Source organism: Cervus elaphus, chromosome 20, assembly GCF_910594005.1.
Source record: "Cervus elaphus chromosome 20, mCerEla1.1, whole genome shotgun sequence".
NCBI classification, from domain to species: Eukaryota; Metazoa; Chordata; class Mammalia; order Artiodactyla; family Cervidae; genus Cervus; species Cervus elaphus.
The window spans coordinates 88471175-88490249 of record NC_057834.1 but is presented as its reverse complement, the minus strand read 5'-3'; the positions used below and the strand labels follow the sequence as shown (position 1 = coordinate 88490249).

The 19075-nt window shown below is 40.2% G+C and overlaps 1 protein-coding gene across 8 annotated transcripts in view; it reads left to right on the top strand.

Annotated features, from left to right (window-relative positions):
• The first annotated feature begins 1214 nt into the window (after positions 1-1214).
• Positions 1215-19075, top strand: part of NEXN (nexilin F-actin binding protein) — a 52916-nt gene continuing 35055 nt past the window's right edge. For 2 of the 8 annotated variants that reach the window (XM_043878788.1, XM_043878781.1), the window contains exon 1: positions 1216-1366. The gene's annotated coding sequence lies outside the window, so the exon portion shown is untranslated. Of the gene's footprint in view, positions 1367-5090; positions 5166-19075 lie in introns of all 8 variants that reach the window. The other 6 variants (XM_043878786.1, XM_043878785.1, XM_043878783.1 and 3 more) reach the window with 5 other exon arrangements.

The window sequence follows — 19075 nt, the reverse complement described above, 5'->3', positions numbered from 1 at the left end:
AGGTAAGGGTGATGGTATTGAAGGGAGCAAGAGAACAAGTTTAAATAGCTGTTTTTTATTACCAATCTAGAACTTTTCTGTAATTTAAGAATAAATGGCTTATACCTCTTAAAAGAATTGCCATCCTGAGTAAACAGTGTATGGGGATGGGGTGGAGAAAGAAGGTTATAGTTAAGACCAGAAAGCGTTTTCAACATCTCTGAAAATGTAACCTGAGCACCACTGTCTTTCCAGCGCTAGAAGTTGGAGGTGGTTGTCCCTGGTTTGTGTAGATGCTAGTTCAATTTTGTTTATTCATTCATTCATTAAGTTGATATTCACCTTATGCATGCAGTGAAGACTTGAAGATCTCCCCCACCAGGAAAATGTCCCCATTAAATGAGTATTTCAGGGTTTAATATGGACTGTCTGATGGCTTTAACTGACAGGCTGGTGGTCCAGATTGAAAATATTCAATTTAGTTCTAATATTCAATTAGCTGGTGCTAATATTTGCAAGACGCCTTAATATGGATTTAGAAAGACCAGAGATGATTTGCCCTCAGTTAAGGAAAACTGGAATATTATAAAAAAAAACTTATTTCTTTTTATGCCTCCTCCTCCCCGTCCACCCCTCTTTCGCATCCTCGCTTTCGCCCACTTTTCTCTATCAACCATTCTGTTGAGAGTGAAAGACCAGAACTAAGAGAAGGAGAGCAACAGACAGACGAAGTGGTCCCCGGTCTGCTGCCCTCTGCTCTCAACAGTAAAAGGAAAGCTGGCCGAGGGGCCCGCTTTGGATGAAGATGAGGTGGTGGTTTGGCTACTTAGACCCCAGAACCGATAGCTCAGCTGAGAAGCAGGCCCTAGCGCAAACCGTTAGTGGCTAGAGGGAAGGCAGCTGCAGCCTGTTTCCGAATCCCACTCCAGTAGCTCCCGTTCCTCACTGGGGAGGCAGCCTCCTTTCCCCGGAGCGCGCCGGGACGCGGAGGCGGACCCGAGGGGAGGGGGTCAGCTCGGGGATCCAGAGTCGGGCGACCGGCAGGTCCCGGCGGAAAGTTGGCAGCCACCGCCCCCCAGCCCGCCTTCTTTCTCGACTCTCCACCCCTCTCCGGGCGATACGGCGGAGGCGGGGGTTGGGGGAACTGGCCTCGTGTTTTGGAACAGCTGCAGCCGGCGCTGGGCCCGCCTGGAATGCGGGAACAGGCTGCGCACCAGGACTTTTATGGAAACTTGCTGTTGGAGCGGGCGGCGCGGCGGCGGCCAGAGAGATCGCAGCGGCTGGAGCGGCGGCTGGAGCACCCGGACCCCTGCCTACACCCCGGCGCCCGACGCGCACACCTCCCCGCGCGCACCCCGGACCTTCGCGTGCCTCCGGCTTGAGGAGGGTGAGAGGAGTCGGGGGGATGTGGGACTGGGGCGGCCGAGATCGAGCCGTCGGCTCCCCTTGGGCGACTGGCGGGGGCTGCGGGGACGCGCGCCGCGGCTCCTGGCCGGGGTCCATCCAGCTGTGTGGACGTGCTGGTCCCCGGCGCGAGCGAACCGGCCCTCGGAGCCGCATCCGCGGGCTCCGCGCGGCGCGGGGCGGGCCGGGGCGGCCTGGCTGTCTCTCCGCGGTCACCGGCCTTGGGCAGATTCTGGCCGCGACATCCCTGCCCAGCTCCGCAGCTTCAGCTCAGCTTGCACCCTATGTGCGCAGTTTCGGGAGCTTTCTGGGTCCCGCAGGCAGTGATCCTCCGGGAGTGATCCTCTGCGAGTGGAGCGGGCTCCCGACCCCTTGCTCGGTCCCAGTGGGCCCGGCAGGTAAAGTGCCGCGTCCTCCTCCACCACGTGCCCCCGGCGCTGTCTCCTTGTCCGCCGGCACTGCCTGCTGTTTTTAAGAGAAATCATTCCCCATCTGTCCCAGTGGGAGGCTGGGCAGTGAGATGTGATTTAACTACTCGTCGTCTGCCCCTTCCCTCCAAACTAGTTGTTCGCGATTCTGTCCGAGGTCGGATGTTGGGAGTTGTGCAGCTAGAGCTGAACTTGGAATGAGTGATGGAATCACCTCTCGAGACCTCCTTTGACTATAAGCTCTTTAAAAAAGCCGAGCCATTCCAGCTGTGTTTGTAAACTGCGAAACGTTCTACAAATGCTAAATATATATATATATATATATAATTAATGGCTTTTGTAAAGAAAATAGCCAAGTTCAGAGGTTCGTTGATGGCTTCAAGGTCTTCATTTCATATTTATTTAAGGTCCAGAATGTGAACAAAGAGTTGGAAAGCGGGGTGGGGGGAAGGAGGGAGAGAGAGAGGACAGAAGGAGAACAAGATAAAAATAGCATAAGGATATGTCCTAACAAAATGTCTGTCCTTGGGTAGGAGGCAGGTAGAGAAAAGAAATAAGCCATAATAAGAAAGAAATCAGTTCCATGAGCGAAGCAACTGAAGCATCATTCACCAGCTAAATTTTGTTAATGAATTCATGTGTGGGCCCACGGGTCTTGGAGTCACAGCATAACTATGTGTTGGGTAGCATGATTAAATCAACTTAAGTATTTATACCATCTTAGTCACCCGTCATTGAAAGAATTGCCTTACTTTCCCCCTGATAATCCTTTTACAGATTAAATTTCTGCTGTCAGAAAACACAGAATACACATAAGTCTCTGAAATTCTTTTCAGTTTTGAAGTCCAGTAGGGTGGAAAAGTGAATAATTAATTAAATTGAGGGACAAGATTTTCTTTTCTTTTTTTTTTTTGTTTGAGGAGGTATATTTAGTAATAAGGCTTCCCAAGGGGCTCAGTAGTAAAGAGCCCACCAGCCAAGGCTGGAGAAGCAGAAGACTCCGGTTTGATCCCTGGGTGGGGAAGATCTCCTGGAGGAGGGCATGGCAACCCACTCCAGTATTCCTCCCTGAAGAATCCCATGAAGTGAGGAGCCTGGCAGGACTACATGGAGTCCCAAAGAGTCTGACAGGACTGAGCACACACACATACTTAGTATAAATGAACTTGCATTATTTAATGTAGCTAATTCAGATTTTCACAGCTATTAGCCCCCTATTTTTTAAAAAATATTTTGTATTTTAACTGGAATATTTTGAAGAAAAATGTCTTTAATATTTTAAAGAAAAATGTTTTATCTGCAGTGATTCCCTTAAAGAGCCCAAAGTAAAAACCACAAGATTCTTTAAAATCCAGTTTACCTTAATACGGTATTGATGTAATTCCATTTTCATGAAAGAGTCACACTTTTAAATCCATTTAAAACTGAAATGTAGAGAATAGCAATTTTTCCTGCTCACCTGAAAATGGAATCTGTGCTATTTTTGAAAATTTGATATGTAAGACTGATCATTGTCAAAATGTATGTCATCTTGAGATGACTATATTTAGCATCAACAAAGGAATGCATTATCTAGGTTTCTGAACAGTATGTTTCCCCTGAAATTACATTTGAGGTATTTAGGTTAGGGTTTCACTTGTGAACAGAATAAAAACTGGATATGTATATTTGGGTGAGATTAATTGGCAATTTAAGAGCTTCCCTGGTGGCTCAGCAGTAAAGAATCTGCCTGTAGCATGAGAGACGCGAGAGATGGATTTGATCCCTGTATGGAGAAGATCTCCTGGAGTAGGAAATGGCAACCCACTCCAGTATTCTTGCCTGGAAAATTTCATGGACAGAGGAGCCTGGTGGGCTACAGTCCATGGGGTCGCAAAGAGTCGGACATGACTGAGCACATGCACACACAATTGGGAATTTAGATTGCTTAGAACCCAAGTGGCCTGAAATGAGATAACTATTTCTTTTAAGGGGGAGAAACCCCTACTGTTATCTTTGAAACTCATTAAGGAAAATAAGGGCCTTTCCCTTGGCTCAGCTGGTAAACAATCCGCCTGCAATGAGAAAGACCTGGGTTCGATCCCTGGGTCTGGAAGATCCCCTGGAGAAGGGATGGGCTACCCACTCCAGTATTCTGGCCTGGATAATTCCATGGACTGTATAGTGCATGGGGTTGCAAAGAGTTGAACTCAACTGAGCAACTTTCACTTTCACACTGGAGGCTCAACAGTAAAGAATCCTCCTGCAGTGCAGGAGACACAAGAGATGTAGGTTCGATCCATAGGTGGGGAAGATCCCCTAGAGAAGGAAATGTCAACCCACTCCAGTATTCTTACCTGGAAAATTTCATGGACAGAGGAGCCTGGCAGGTTATAGTCAGTCCATGGGGTCACAAAGAGTCAGACACAACTGAGCACACACACCCATACACACATGCAAAAGCAAATAAAAATATTGTTTAAATAAAAATACATGCCTAAAAGAAAGAAAACAATGTATTATAGTAAATGTAGAAAAGTATGTAACAGATGGGTAGACGTCTGGATACTTTTATAGAAAAGAGGACTCTGTGCATTTTATGTTATGCTGGCCAGACACACAAAACATCTTAGTAGTTGACTTTAAGAGGGAAAATGACCTATACCATTCTTAGTAATTTCACATATTTCTATTCTTATTTAAACTATCTGTGGTCTACATCACCTGTATGGTTACTTTTATGTTCTCTTCCTTCTGGTTTTATCATTTATCAAGATTACATATTTATATACACTTGGAGTTGTTATATTTTCTTCATCTATTTAAATACTCAGTGCATGGTTTGACTTGACTATGATAGTATGGGTCTTCCCGGATGGCTCAGCAGGTAAAGAATCCACCTGCAATGCAGGAGATACAGGAGACGCAGGTTCAATCCCTGGGTCGGGAAGATCCCCTGGAGGAGGAAATGGCAATCCACTCTAGTATTCTTGCCTGAAAAATCCCATTCATGGAGGAACCTGGAGGGCTACGGTCCAGAGTGTCACAAAGAGTCAGATATGACTGGGCACATCCTTCACATTGCATGGTAATATACTTTCTATATGGTAGGATGGGTGAATTTTTACTCAGAAATCCAGTTATTTAACTTTCAGTCAAATTTGGTTTTTTATTAGAAAATTAATACAACTATGTTATATTTATGATTAAAAATTGTGGGAAACCGAAAAGGGGGCTGTCATCACCTGACACATAAACTGTTAGTGCTTTGATATAGTTCCCTCTTTTCTTCACAAATAGGAGTTTTTTCCCTCACAATGCTATATCTCAGCAGAAGTACCTATGTGAAAGCATTGATGCAGTATCTGCCATCTAGTAAGTGTTCAATAGTTGGTTCTTTTTCTCCCTCTCCTTTTTTTTTTTTTTTCTTTGTCATCTCTTCCTTTTTGTTCTCTGATTAGAAGACAGTTTGGTGTCCCTAGGTCAAGTTTTGAGGTTGGTGAAAAAAAATTTTTTGTCTTGATGCAGGCAGTTTGATTTTAGATTATATGGGCTTCTGTTAGAAGTGTAAACCAACAGAATTATCACCATACAGCCCCTTACACAAACCCTGGGATTTACTGTCCTGATTCCTAGTCTGATGTTGCTACACCCTGCAAGACAGTGGGGGAGGCGGGCAATGTCTCTACAAGGCTGGTTGGCAAGAGCCTCCCCGCCCAATCCTGGCCCCTGGCTCTGGTTTTGAAGGGATGACCCTATCAGCACACTTAACAAGATGAATCAAAATGATGCTACTTTGGAAATTCAGGCATGTGATTAAGAGAATGGACATTTAGGCTTTAATGACTTAAGTCGCTACTTGAGAAACTGTAACTTCTTGATGCCTGGACCCATTTGAGTTTGGTGAAATTTGACTTCGCCTTTCTTTCTGGACCTCTTTCCTGCCATTTTCTTCCTTTTCACTGTGCCTCCCTCTTTCTAGCCAAAACAGCCCCCACCCCTGTCTCTTTGTATTTTCTCAGTGCTGCTTGTTTATTTAGATCAGGGTCTACAAATTGGGAGCCAAAAAGTGACTTTTAGCCACAGGTATGTTTAAAAATTGTACATTTTATATTGAAATATGGATTTTCAGCCTCTCTTGAAAAATTGAAAGGTCTTGGCAAAACTGGGTCCACATTTCTGCATAGCAGGGATACTCTGAAACTAAGTAGTGACTCCCTCCTGAGACAGGGCACACAGCACACTCTCCTGTTAACATAGTCTCCACCATCCCCTATTGTTTGATAACCAGTCATCACTGATATACACTACTTGTCAATTATATTGCATAACATTAACTTACATTACCTGACCACAGACAGTTGAATATGCAGGGCCCTGATCTAAGTATTAGGGCAAGTCTGAAGCCATGATATGATGGAAAGTCTGCTGGGCTTGGCATTAGGAAGCTGGACTTTAAATGCTATAGATATATTTTGATTAGCACCCTTCTCTTTAATGTAATCATGGAGCTGGGAAGGAGAGGTTAACTGTCATTGACACTAATTGCTGGTGTCAGTTGAGCTGAAAGGAACCATGTATTGAAAACTAAAACAAAATATTTTAACTGATGGGATTTTAGAAAGTATAGGGGAGATACTTCTGGGAAATAAATCTTTCCTAGGAACTGTTAAATAATCCTACTTCTTCCCCATCTTAGAAGTCTTTAGGAGAGTTTTAGCAACCCTTACACATTGGTCATAAAGTGAAGTTTACCTCTATTCTTCTACTTCTCCGCCCTTCCCGCTTGTTTGCCGTCAGAGGCCTGGGTCTTTCAATTCCCAGTGGTGCCCCTCATCGAAAGGCCCTCTTCCACTTGAAGAGGGTTGAGGAATTCCAGTCTGTTCCAGAAATTACCACATCCATTTGTTTGGGAATCCCACCTCTGGTTTTTCATGATATCTAGCTTAATGTAAACTGACTCCATTTAATTTTACTTTCTACAATTTTGTTTGTTTGTTCATTCATTCATTCATGCATCCTCATCATCAGCTTTCCTTTTAGAGATATCATACACAAGTTTTATTTGGGCTCATTTTGGATCAGACAGTTTTCTGGTATCTCTTAGTTATTCATCCACTAGCTCAAATGTGAACTGACTTTGTACTGTGTCCTAGTTGCTATGTGAGACACTAAAGATAAAAAATGGAGTAGAGCACAGTTTTTCCCTTCAGGGACTCAGAGTATGGTGAATGCTCTTTGAAAAATATTCCACACAGTCATACGAGTGCAAAGTATTATACATTAATATGGAAGAATGACGAGGCAGGTTGAAAAGATTGTTGGTATGACTGCAACCAGAGATTATCATACGAAGTGAAGTAAGTCAGAAAGAGAAAGACAAATGTCATATGATATCACTTATATGTGGAATCTAAAATATGGCACAAATGAACCTATCTACAAACGGAAACGGATTCACAGACATGGAAACAGGCTTGTGGTTGCCAGGGAGAGGCGGGTGAGGGGGGAAGGACTGGGGGTTTGCAGTTGGTGGATGCAGACTATTACATTTAGAATGGACACACAGCAAGGTCCTAATGGATAGCACAGGGAACTGTACTGAATATCCTGTGATAAATCATAATGGGAAAGAAAATTTAAAAATGTGTAAATGTGTATAACTGAGTCACTATGCTATAGAGCAGAGACTGGCACAGCATTGTAAATCAACTGTACTTCAATTTAAAAAAATTGAATAAATTAAAAACTAAAAAACAAAATGAGAAAAACAGCCAAAGCAAAAAAAAAAAAAAAAGATTGTTATCAGTGAGGAATTACATATTGGTAGCAAGAAAAAACTCACTATTTTAAGTAAAATAGGATCTAGTTTCATATTTTTTAACTGTAATGAGGTTTATAATGTTTAATAATATAATTTTCAAAGTAGAAGTTTACAACCTTCATTAAATGTAATAAGGTTACATAAGTTTATATTTCTTGTACAAGTAGAAAATGATAAAAATTTAGGCTCACATTTTATGAAGCTGAAAACAATGTTGTTTGTTTTATAAAGAGGTGGGTTTTAACATTTGCTTCTAGTATTTAGGTAAGTGTTCTGTCTATAACCTTCTTAAAAGTTGAGACCAAAAAAAAAAAAAAAAGTTGAGACAAAGAATTTACTTGAGTTTAATGAAATGCAGATTTAAAGCTGTCACTTTCTTGTCAAGTCTGTTCTTTTGAGAAAGGAGATAATACTTTAACACGATGAGACAGTTATTGTAAATGATAGCTGTGATTTAAAATTCTTTTCTTTAAGTCTTGCATTATTTGCTATCTTGAAATATTTTAATTGCACATATAAAAATCAAATAAAGTAACTAAATTTAGAACACTTAGAGGTCAAACAGAGGTCCAGTGGAGTTTTAGAATGGGAACATCAGCATGCATATTTTAAGATGATCTGTTAGACTTAATATTATATTCTACTTTGAGACTTTCATATTATTTCAAAGTTTGAGTTTATACCTTAATCAACCTGTAAATTGCTTTATAACAGCCCCAAAGTATATTTTTGAAACACATTTTATTAGGCTATTAAGTCATTTTCAAAAACTTCCTGAAGTCTACCTCATTAATTGCTATGCCAGTTGATACCAACATTAGTGTATTCGCTTATGTATACAGGCTTTCCCGGTGGCTCAGAGGTAAAGAATCTGCTTGCAATGCAGGCTACAGTCCATAGGGTCACAAAGAGTCAGCCAGGGCTGAGCAACTAAGCACATACATATATACAATTCATGTATATATATTTCAAGTACTTTCAGATAAAAATGTAGAATGGTAGAGTGAAATAAGTAGTTGACTAGAAGTCAAGAAACTTGGAGTCTAGTTCCTTGTTCTGCTGCTGAACAGTTTGCAACCTTGAATTAGTCACTGAATCATTTTGAGCCTCCTGGTTTTTCATACGGTGAATGAATGGCTTCGACTAATTGGTCTTTAAGGCCTTTAGTGAATAAGCTCTAAAAATTCATAATTCTTAGTACATGTATAACAAGACCCCTAATATAATTCTGATAGGTAGTAAAACCTGTTCAAAGCTGAACTCATTTTTTACCCCTTAAACATGCTTTTAATGGTAACCCTGTTCATCCATTCACTCAAAATTAAAACCTTGAACTCATTCCTTCCTTCCTCTCCTCACCTCTGCCCTCCAAATCTAATTGGTTAAAATTTTTGCAGTAATGCCCCTAAGAGAGCCCCCTTCCCTGGAGGAAAGGACTTTGACGTTTGGTTCACTTTCATTTCTTCATAGCCTAGGATCATCTCCGGCATATAGTTGGAGCTTAATAAATACTTCTTAAATAAATGAATAAATGGGTTACCTCATCTTGTCAATCCTATTTGTAAAATATCTTTTCTGATTTCATTCCTAATGCTACCATCTTAATTCAGGCCCTTGTCTTTTCTTGCCAAGATCACTGTACTTGTCCTTCTCCCTGTAGTCTTCCCCCATTTTACTCCAATTTTCTGCACTGCTATCAGTCTCTCTTTTTCTTTTCTAGAATACATGTATCATTAAGTCACATGTTTGCTTTAAAAATCCCTTGCTGGATCCCATTGACTGTAGGATCAAGCCTAAACGTTTTCTTAGTCTGGCATTTGGGAATCTTTCCATTCTGTGTCCAGTCTGTTTTTCTCGTTTTACCATACATTCTCTGGACAGCTCATGGCTCCCCACATTTTCAGTGGGCTGTCAGGCATGGGTGTTTTTTTTCATATTGCTCCTTTTGCCTAGATGCCCTTTCTCTCCTTTCTACTTTGTGAAATCCTCTCATCCTTCAGTGTCTACATCAAATGTCACCATTTATCTCTGTGCAATCTGCCTTAAACCCAACCTCCTCCTTAACCCCACTATGATCTTTTCCATGACTTTTCCATATTTCTATAGCTCTGTACATATCCTGCTATTATATACACTTACTACTTTGTATTATAATTGTTGTGGTCCCATCTACTTTTCCTAATAAAGCTAATTGATTTCAAAGGCTGTCACATATATTTTGTATACCATCACCAAGGCATAATTCCTGGTACATAGTAGGTTTTCCTCACAAAAATACTATGTTGTAAATACAGGTCTAATCTGTCAAGTTTGAAAAAATGCATTTTTGATAAATCATAGACAGGCTGCAATATTCCTTCAGAACTCTATGATGGATACTTAATTGTCTTCATTTAACACCAGCACGTAATATGCTGGATTGGCATTCTTAAATCCCTTCTGTGTGCTGTTCTTGGTCACTCAGTCGTGTCTAACTCTTTGTAACCCCGTGGACTGTAGCCTGCCAGGCTCCTCTTGTCCATGGAATTTTTCAGGCAAGAATACCACAGTGGGTTGCCATTTTCCTTTTCCAGGGGAGCTTCCCAACCCAGGGATCAAACCCAGGATTGAACCTGAGTCTCTCTTGTCTCCTACATTGGCAGGCAGATTCTTAACCACTAGTGCCACCTGGAATTAAATCCCTTTAGTATTCATCGCCCCTTTATTATGACCAAACTTGTTGATGAATCACATGTTCAACCTTATCCTTAGGTCGTTGTTCTCTCTTATTTTTGATAACAATTCATCTGGCTTGCCTGAGATCTTAGACTTTAGAAAAGTGCAGTGGGGCCTAATTGTTGTGCTGCTATTGCTGCTTTAAGGTGGCTAAAGACCTGACCTCTGCCTGCTCAGACAAGAAAAGTCAATGCTAGATTAAGAAAAGTCTGTGAGATTCCAGATATAAAATCCCTTGGTATTTAGGTTACTGAGTGTAAGAATTAAGTTGTTAAACTAATCCTCATTTAGCGTTCTAGAATACAGACAGGGAGTGCCCAGTCAAACTACTTTCTTTTTTGAATTAAAACTGGTGTGATTTGATAGAATATTTTTCCTATAATTCAGCAAATCTCAGAATATGGTTTTAGAATCCTTGGGAGTCCCTGAAACCCTCCAAGGACCCATAGGCCTTTCTTTTATAACTACGTACCTATATGAGGCCATACTTCAGTCAAAACAATGTATCACAATAGTTTGAATACAGAAGTAGATATGAGAATATAGCTATCTTTTTTAAAGCCCGATATTAAAGAGATGTGCAAACATGTAAAACAGTGTCATTCTCCTAAGTATTTTTATTTTGGAAAACACATTTTTTTTCATAAAATGTGTGTATGTTGTTGTATAATAGGTTTATTATTTCCCATGACAAGTATATATTTGAAAATTCTCTTTTAATTATTAATACATTGATATCTATAGATATAATCTATATAAACAAAGGCTTTCTGAGCTCCTCAATAGCAGGCCCATACATTGGGCCCTTTTATATTTTCTTGCTTATTGTCTGTCATCCCATGTGGTCTATGAGCTCCCTGAAAAGAAATATTTTATTCTACATTCATCTTTGTATATGTAGTTCCTTATACTGTCTAGTATATTGTAGAAAGATGTTTAATAGATGTTTTTGAATTAATTAATTAAGTACATATTTATTCATTTTAGCTAATTTTTCATTTCCCAATTATTTCTGACTCTATCATACTTATCACGTCTAAGTTTATGAAATAACATGCAAAGCACCTAGTATATGGCGCATAGTAGGGATTCCGTTGTTAGTTTCCACTCTTCTCCTTTACATAATGTAGAGAAACCAGGTCTTTCCTCTAACTTGTTATAACTTTTAAAAAATTCTTACATTTTGTTGATATATGTAACTTCATTTTATTAATGACTTCCTCAAATGAGAACTCACCAGTTTTCTTTGAGTGGTTACTTTAAAGTCTTCCCAAGAAAGCATCAAAGGTGAGAATGATAGGGTTTGATTCTGGGCGTCATTCTGGGGTGCTGGGAGGATGCACGGCACAGTGCCTGGAATGTGGCGAGTGCAGCTGGAGTGGGGTTTAGAGCATCTATAAAGTATTGTGCATTATGCTGAAATAGATATTGGACAAAGTAAATGAAATAGATTGTATTGTTGAAGACAATGGAAGAAGCGAATACTTGTTGAAGCTTAGTGGTGGGTATGTGGGGTTTGATTATATTAGTTACTTTCACTATATTCCTGAAATAATAAAAAGTTAAATAAAGAAGATAGATTAGACTAATATATCTGATATGTTTAATATAAAAATTTTAATTTATGCCAGATGCATTTAGAAACCAGAAAATCTAGGTATATCTAGAAAAGTCTAAGCACATTTTGAGATGTCAGAGACTGAAGGCAAAAAAATCCATTCTTAGTGTGAAATGCAGAAAACCACCATTGTTAGTTTGGGAAAGTACTTCACCAGTAAGGAAGTGGCTTAAGAATTTTCTTGGAGGGAATTCACTGCAGTCCAGTGGGTAGGACTCTGAGCTTCCACTGCAGTAGGCGGGGTTCCATCCCTGGTGGGGAAGTAAGGTACTATATGCACTACAGGGAGAAAAAAAATCTCTCAGAGGTAGAAACAGTCATTGAATATATTTGTCAAGGTGGGAGGTTGAAGGAATGGGAGAAGACAAATTAAATCAGAGAGGCTAAGGGAAGCTGCAAAAGGGCCTAATAAGCTCTGGTAAGAACTTTAATTCTGGTCTTATGCAGTTAACATGCTCAGAGCTGGAGTCATACACTACAGTTAAAGAGCTCAGAGTGGTGGAGAAGGTAGTAGCCAAGTTGATGAGGTAGAAAGAATGGCAAGCTGTTACATTATTAGAAATCAAAATAACTGGGGCTGGAAGTTACTCTGAATTTTTTTTTTGACTGCACAGCATATGGGATCCTAGTTCCCCCACTAGGGATCGAACCGGAGGCCTGAGCCTCCTGCATTGGCAGCACAGAGTCTTAACCACTAGGCCGTCAAGGATGTCCCACTCTGGAGCTTTTGAAACTTTATTTTACAATATGTAACGTGTACTTAAATTCATTATTCTGATTATATGTGCCAGTTAAGAACTTTGAAGAAACTGTGTTTAATCAGTGTTCCTGTAGCAACCGAGGTAACTTTGTGTCCTTATCACATTGGATTCTGGTACCAACTGAAGAGTTTTAATGATTCAAAAAGGTTTATCAGCATTCTGAAGGAGAGAAAACTATTAAAGTGAATACTTTGAATTTTATAGCTGTTCTCATGTTGTAAGTTTATTAATCATAATGATAATGATCCACATGACCAATAAATATTTATGAATATTTCTAGTAAGGATTATTATGTGAAGTTGAAGGAGGGCCTGGGACCTCTGTGCTATAAAGCAACAAATATAGCAGCAAATTCCACGTAAGTTTATAGACAAGTAGGTGAAACTCATCTGTATGTTAACTAATAATATATGTAGAAAGCATGAAAGTGGGAGATGATAAAACGATCAAAGATTGAATGGATATTTGGAATTTGAGAATATGTTTCCAAAAGATTAATTTGAAAATCTTTTGTAAATATTCAATGGCAGATTTTAAAATGTAGTATAGACAGTTTATTAAGGGAATTAAAAACTGAGTCAAAGAATGGAATCTTTTAGAGTTCTTAGTTTTGATGGTTACTACATGGATATTGAAAACCTTCATGATGGCTTTGGGGATTTATTTTAAGTTATAGTTTATTAATTAGCAGGCATGGAGCTAGGCACTAGAAAGGAATCAATCCTCTGTATTGTAGAAAAAGAACATAAAGTTTATCAAACGTACAGATGAAGGCCCAGGTGGAAATAAGAGAAGAGCAAAATGTGGACTGAGAATGGAAGTCACTGACCTTAGGCATCTAATGGGAAGGTTGGGGTGTGGTGTCTGCTGTCTTCAATTCTGTATCAGGTATGGTTGATGTTAGAATCTTACCTGAGTCTACAGATAGCATAGTGGGCTGGACCATTAAAAATCCTGTGCCAAGGCTTTGTTCAGAGTTTTGGCCAGGAGACTATTAATAATATGAGAATAGGGAGAGTGTGTGTCTATTCAGTGCTGCATTTCTCAACACCTGGCAGAGTGCCTGGCACATAAGAGATGCTTAATAAATATTGGTGTAATGAATGGTGTGTTCTATTTATATTGTAGTCCCACATATTGTTAACCATAATGAAAGTCACACATTATATCCCAGCAAGTAAAGTGCTTCCTCTGGAAGTTGGCAGGATTTCCTTATTAAGTAAACAATTATTATATAAGTCTTCTATATATCAGCACACGCTAAGTACTGTGGATACAATGGTATATAAAGTACAGTCTGTACTCTCAAAGACCTCACTTTCTGGTAGAGGAGGTGGTCAAGAAAGTACTTTATTACCACATATTATGATTGTTGTGTTTGTTCAATTGCTAAGTCATGTCCAACTCTTTATGATCCCATGGACTGCAGCCCACCATGCTTCCCTGTCCTTCACCATCTCCCAGAATTTGCTCAAACTCAAGCCATTGAGTCAGTGATGCCATCCAACCATCTCATCCTCTATCACTGCCCAGAATGTTCAAGTCATGTCTGACTTTGCAACTCCATGGACTGTAGCCTCCTCTCTCCTCTGTCCATGGAGTTGTCCCAGCAAGAACACTGGAGTGGGATGCCATTTCCTCTTCCAGGGAATCTTCCTGACCCAGGGATTGAACCGGCATCTCTTATGTCTCCTGCATTGGCAGGCAGGTTCTTTACTACTAGCGCCACCTGGGAAGCCCTTATATTGTGGTGAATGCCATAATTAGGGTAAGCATGGGAGTGCTGTTGTAACACACACTAGAGAAGCACCTAACCCAGTCTCATGAGTCAAGGAAGACTTCCTGGAGAAAAGTGACGGTTTCAGAACTAAGGGATTAGTAGGAGTTAGCTAAGAGAATGAGTAGACTATCAAGCTGAGGGAGCTAGCTGAGTAAAGGCTCAGATGGGCCAGTATTTCAGGACATGTGATAGAGTGGGAGGGAAGTATGAGAAAGATGAAACTAGAGAGGTAAACCAGCCACGCGTATTAACTCATTGAAATAAAAGTGTGGAGTGAGAAGAAAAGGGCAAAGACTGAAACATGGGGGCAAACAACACTGAAGAAGTGTAGAGAGGCAAAGAAACCCTCAAAAGAGAAGGAATGGTTAGAGACATGAAGGAACACAGAGAGAAATGGTATCATGAGCCAAGTGAGAAGGATTTCAGAATAAAGAAGTGACAGAGTGTCAGATGCAGCAGTCAAGTTCAGAGGGTAGAAACTGTCCGTTTTATTTGCTAGTGGTAAAGAACCTGCATGCCAGTGTAGGAGACGTAAGAGATGAGGTTGGATCCCTGGGTTGGAAAGCTCCCCTGGAGGAGAGCAAGGCAACAGACTCCAGTGTTCTTGCCTGGAATCCACATGGACAGAGGAGCCTGGCGGGCTACAGTCCACAGTGTTGCAAAGAGTCAGACATGACTGAAGCAACTTAGCATGCACGTATAATGAGAAAGGGGCTTCCCTGAGAGCTCAGTTGGTAAAGAACCCACCTGCAATGCAGGAGACCCAGGTTCAATTCCGGGGTTGGGAAGAGCGCTGGAGAAGGGATAGGCTACCCACTCCAGTAATCTTGGGCTTCCCTTATGGCTCAGCTGGTAAAGAATCTGCCCACAATGCAGGAGACCTGGGTTTGGTCCCTGGGTTGGGAAGATCCCCTGGAGAAGGGAAAGGCTCCCTACTCCACTATTCTGGCCTGGAGAAGTCCATGGACTGTATAGTCCATGGGGTCAAAAAGAGTTAGACACAACTGTGCAACTTTCACTTCATGAAGAGAAAAACATTATTGTGCCTAATTTACATGTAAAATGGAAGTTCACAGAATTTAACTGGCTTTCCCAGGACCATACATCTAGTAAATGACCTCATCGAATTTTTCAGGCTCTAATTCCAGTATTTCTTCCACCATTGTTGTCTTTTGTTTTTGCTTTTCTGGCCACACACACTGCACAGTTTACATAATGTTAGTTCCCCAACCAGAGATCAAACTTGGGCCCCTGGCAGTGAAGGTGCTGAGTCCTAACCACTGGGCTACCAGGGAATTCCCACCATCTTTGTTGCCATGTATTTGAAAAATCAACAATTAAGTGAGATATTCTCATTAGGATATAATTCTGAACTCTACCAGGGTCCTTAAGCATCAAAGGTTCTAGGAGAAAATTTTGAAAGATTTCATATTATATTTGTATGAAACTTTTGTCCAATTGAAAAAAATACACAAATCTGTAAGCTTTTGTATGAGGAGGTTTATGAAATGTTATGACAAGATTGAACCTGTACATGTCATTTGTTTTGAAATTTTAATTTCATAATACACATTCTACCACGTATAATTACGATCATTTACATATTGAGCAACTTAGTCCACATCATGGTCCCTAGCTAGCTGACAGAAAAGAAGGAGGTAGTTTTGTCAGGGTTGAAGGTTACTTCCCAGATGGCGCTAGTGGTAAAGACTCCGCCTGCCAATGCAGGAAACGTAATGAGACTTGGGTTCGATTGCTGGGTGGGGAAGATCCCCTGGAGAAGGAAATGGCAACCTACTCCAGTATTCTTGCCTGGAGAACCCTATGGCAGAGGAACCTGGCAGGCTACATACAGTCCATGGGGTCACGAAGAGTCAGACATGACTGAAGTGACTTAGCATGCACGAAGGTGACTGTGGCTGTCTGGTAGGAAGGGCATGAGTATTTCAGGCTTATAGAGTGAGGATGGAGAGAGAGACAGAAAGAAGAGGATTTAAGGAAACTGAAACATTTTCAGCTGCAAGTTAGAGAGCACTATGGCTCCATTCCTTGACTAAAGTTCAGTGACTGCAACTCCCTTTCACAGGAATTTCCTTGATGGATTTATGGTTTAGTGTTGAGATTCACTAAAATGTGTGACCTTCAGCTAATTTTTAAATGCTTCATAGAGTCCTTGTCATGACTTTGTTGGAGTCAATTAATACTTTAAAAAGTTTTCATAGGACGTCCCTGGTGGCCCAGTGACTAAGACTCCACATTCCCACTGCAAGGGCCCCGAGTTTGATCCCTGATCTGAGAACTAGCTCCTATATGCCTCAACTAAAGAACCTGCATGCTGCAACAAAAATAAAAGATTCTGTGTACTGCAAGAAGACCTGGTTGCAGCCCTGGCGGTTCAGCGGTAGAGTCCAACTGCCAGTGCCTGCCAATGCAGGAGATGTGGGTTCGAGCCCTGGGTCGGGAGGAGCCCCTGGAGAAGGAAATGGCAACCCACTCCAGTATTCTTGCCTGGGAAATCACATGGACAGAGGATCCTGGCGGGCTACATGGGGTCACAAAGAGTCGGACACTACTTAGCAACTAAGCAACAACAGCATTAAAAAAATAAAAAGTTTTCATAAAATCAAAATTCTCAGTCACTAAACAAATAAAAGGGAATTTGGTTACCCTGGGAGTACATTGTTAAATAATGTTCTGTCAGATAAAAATTTAGAAGCCTTTTGTACTTTTGGCAATTTAGCAGAATGATAGAATATATCCATGTGTTCCTCAATCAAGAGAATAACATATATGTGAATATTGTTACTGGATTCTTCATTAGTTGCAGCAGTCAGAGTGCTGCTTGCATGTTGCTGACTTGGGCACTTTAAAAATCAGAGCCCAAAGGGCCCCTGACTTCATCCCACATGAATGAGTTTACTAAATGAATTCTAAATCACAGCCAGCTGAGATAGCAGCATTTGTTTCAGTACCTGGGAATGATTTCCTAACCTCAGTCTGTGTTCTGCGTAAAGTCAAGAGAATAACTGTTAGCTTGTATCATTTTTAAAAGGAAATAAGCTACTTAAATAAAAACTCTGTGATGGTCTCATAGGGCAAAATACCTGTTTTTCAATTTATCCAGCACTGTATTCTGCTACTAGTTGCCAGCTAAAGATTACAAATTCACTAAATGTAGAGAATACCATTAATCATGTCTTTTCAGCTTCCGACATATTTCTACTGCTTGGAATTGTGGCTCTCAAATAATTGGATTAAAGGCTCTGTTGATTACACAAGTGAGTCAAAGCTTATAAGCTGGTTGGCATTCCGCTCGTCCCCACCACACAAAGCAGTTGCACTGCTCTCTTGGCATCAGCATAATACATGGGGAAGAGTGCAGACTCAGGGGTCACGCTGACAGCCCCTGTCCCCTTTGTCCACCGCGCGATATTTGTGTGGTCTTTGGCAAATTACTTGACTTTTCTAAGTCTCAGTTTTCTGTAACAATTTCCATAAGACTTCAGATCCTACTAGAGAAACTCCAAGACATTTTTCTCATATTAATATTTTAAGAAATTTTAAATGACTGTGTCTGGAAAGTTTTTTGAGATAGGGTTTGAGAATAGTATTCACTTCAAAGGATTATTGTGGAAAATAAATGAAAGAATGATTGTTAGCCAGTTGGTACATTACCTGGCACACAGTAAAGGCTCAGTAACTATTAGCTTGGATTATTATCATTATAAATTAGTCATATTGTGATAAAAGGAGGTACTAGTGAGATAGTGCTAGTGAGATAGTATAGTAGTGCTAGTGAGAGAATATAATACAGTCAATGACTGTGGAACAGAATTTTTTCCTGTAAAATTAATAAACTAAGTGTAGTCAAATTTACAGCTTTAACCCTGGTTTAGCACACAAAGAGAACAGAGATAGCAATGGAATCCTGCTATTGTTTCTACCAGGCAGTGTAATGTCTTCTAAAAATTATCTATAAATCCTACAAATATTTATCTGCTTGATTTTGAAATTTTTTTGTTCAACCTAAAACTATGAAAGAGATATGGGTCCTACCGGTTTGTAATTTACACCTTAAAAAACAAAAGCTAATAAACTTGTTTTGCTACAATTTTTTCATCCTCAAAGCTCAGAACAGAGTAAACTGTCAGCAAATGATAGTTTGCTTGTATTTTAAGCAAAAATGTTAACATTAGTACTATTCACATTTTCACAGACTTTCAAAATGAGAGCTCAGAATATTGAAATGACACTTTAAAAACTTTTAAGTCGTTTTGTTCATATTAAATTTAAAAATCAATATTTTATTCTGAATCTATAAAGAAGTCAAAATATAATGTGAATTATTTTTTAACTAGGTGACAAGGGTTAACGGATCCATTTATTCTCCAGGATTACTCTTGACAGGCTGATTCTTCAGTATCAACAAGCCACACAATTTTGTTTAGTTTAATTTCACCAGGATAAAAAGACTTCCTGAAATTCCTTCTGGTCAATTAATTCAGCTAAAATGATCAGTCCTTATAATCTCATGAGATTGCACAAATTTTCATCATACCCTTTTGTATTACTATTTTAAATTGCAT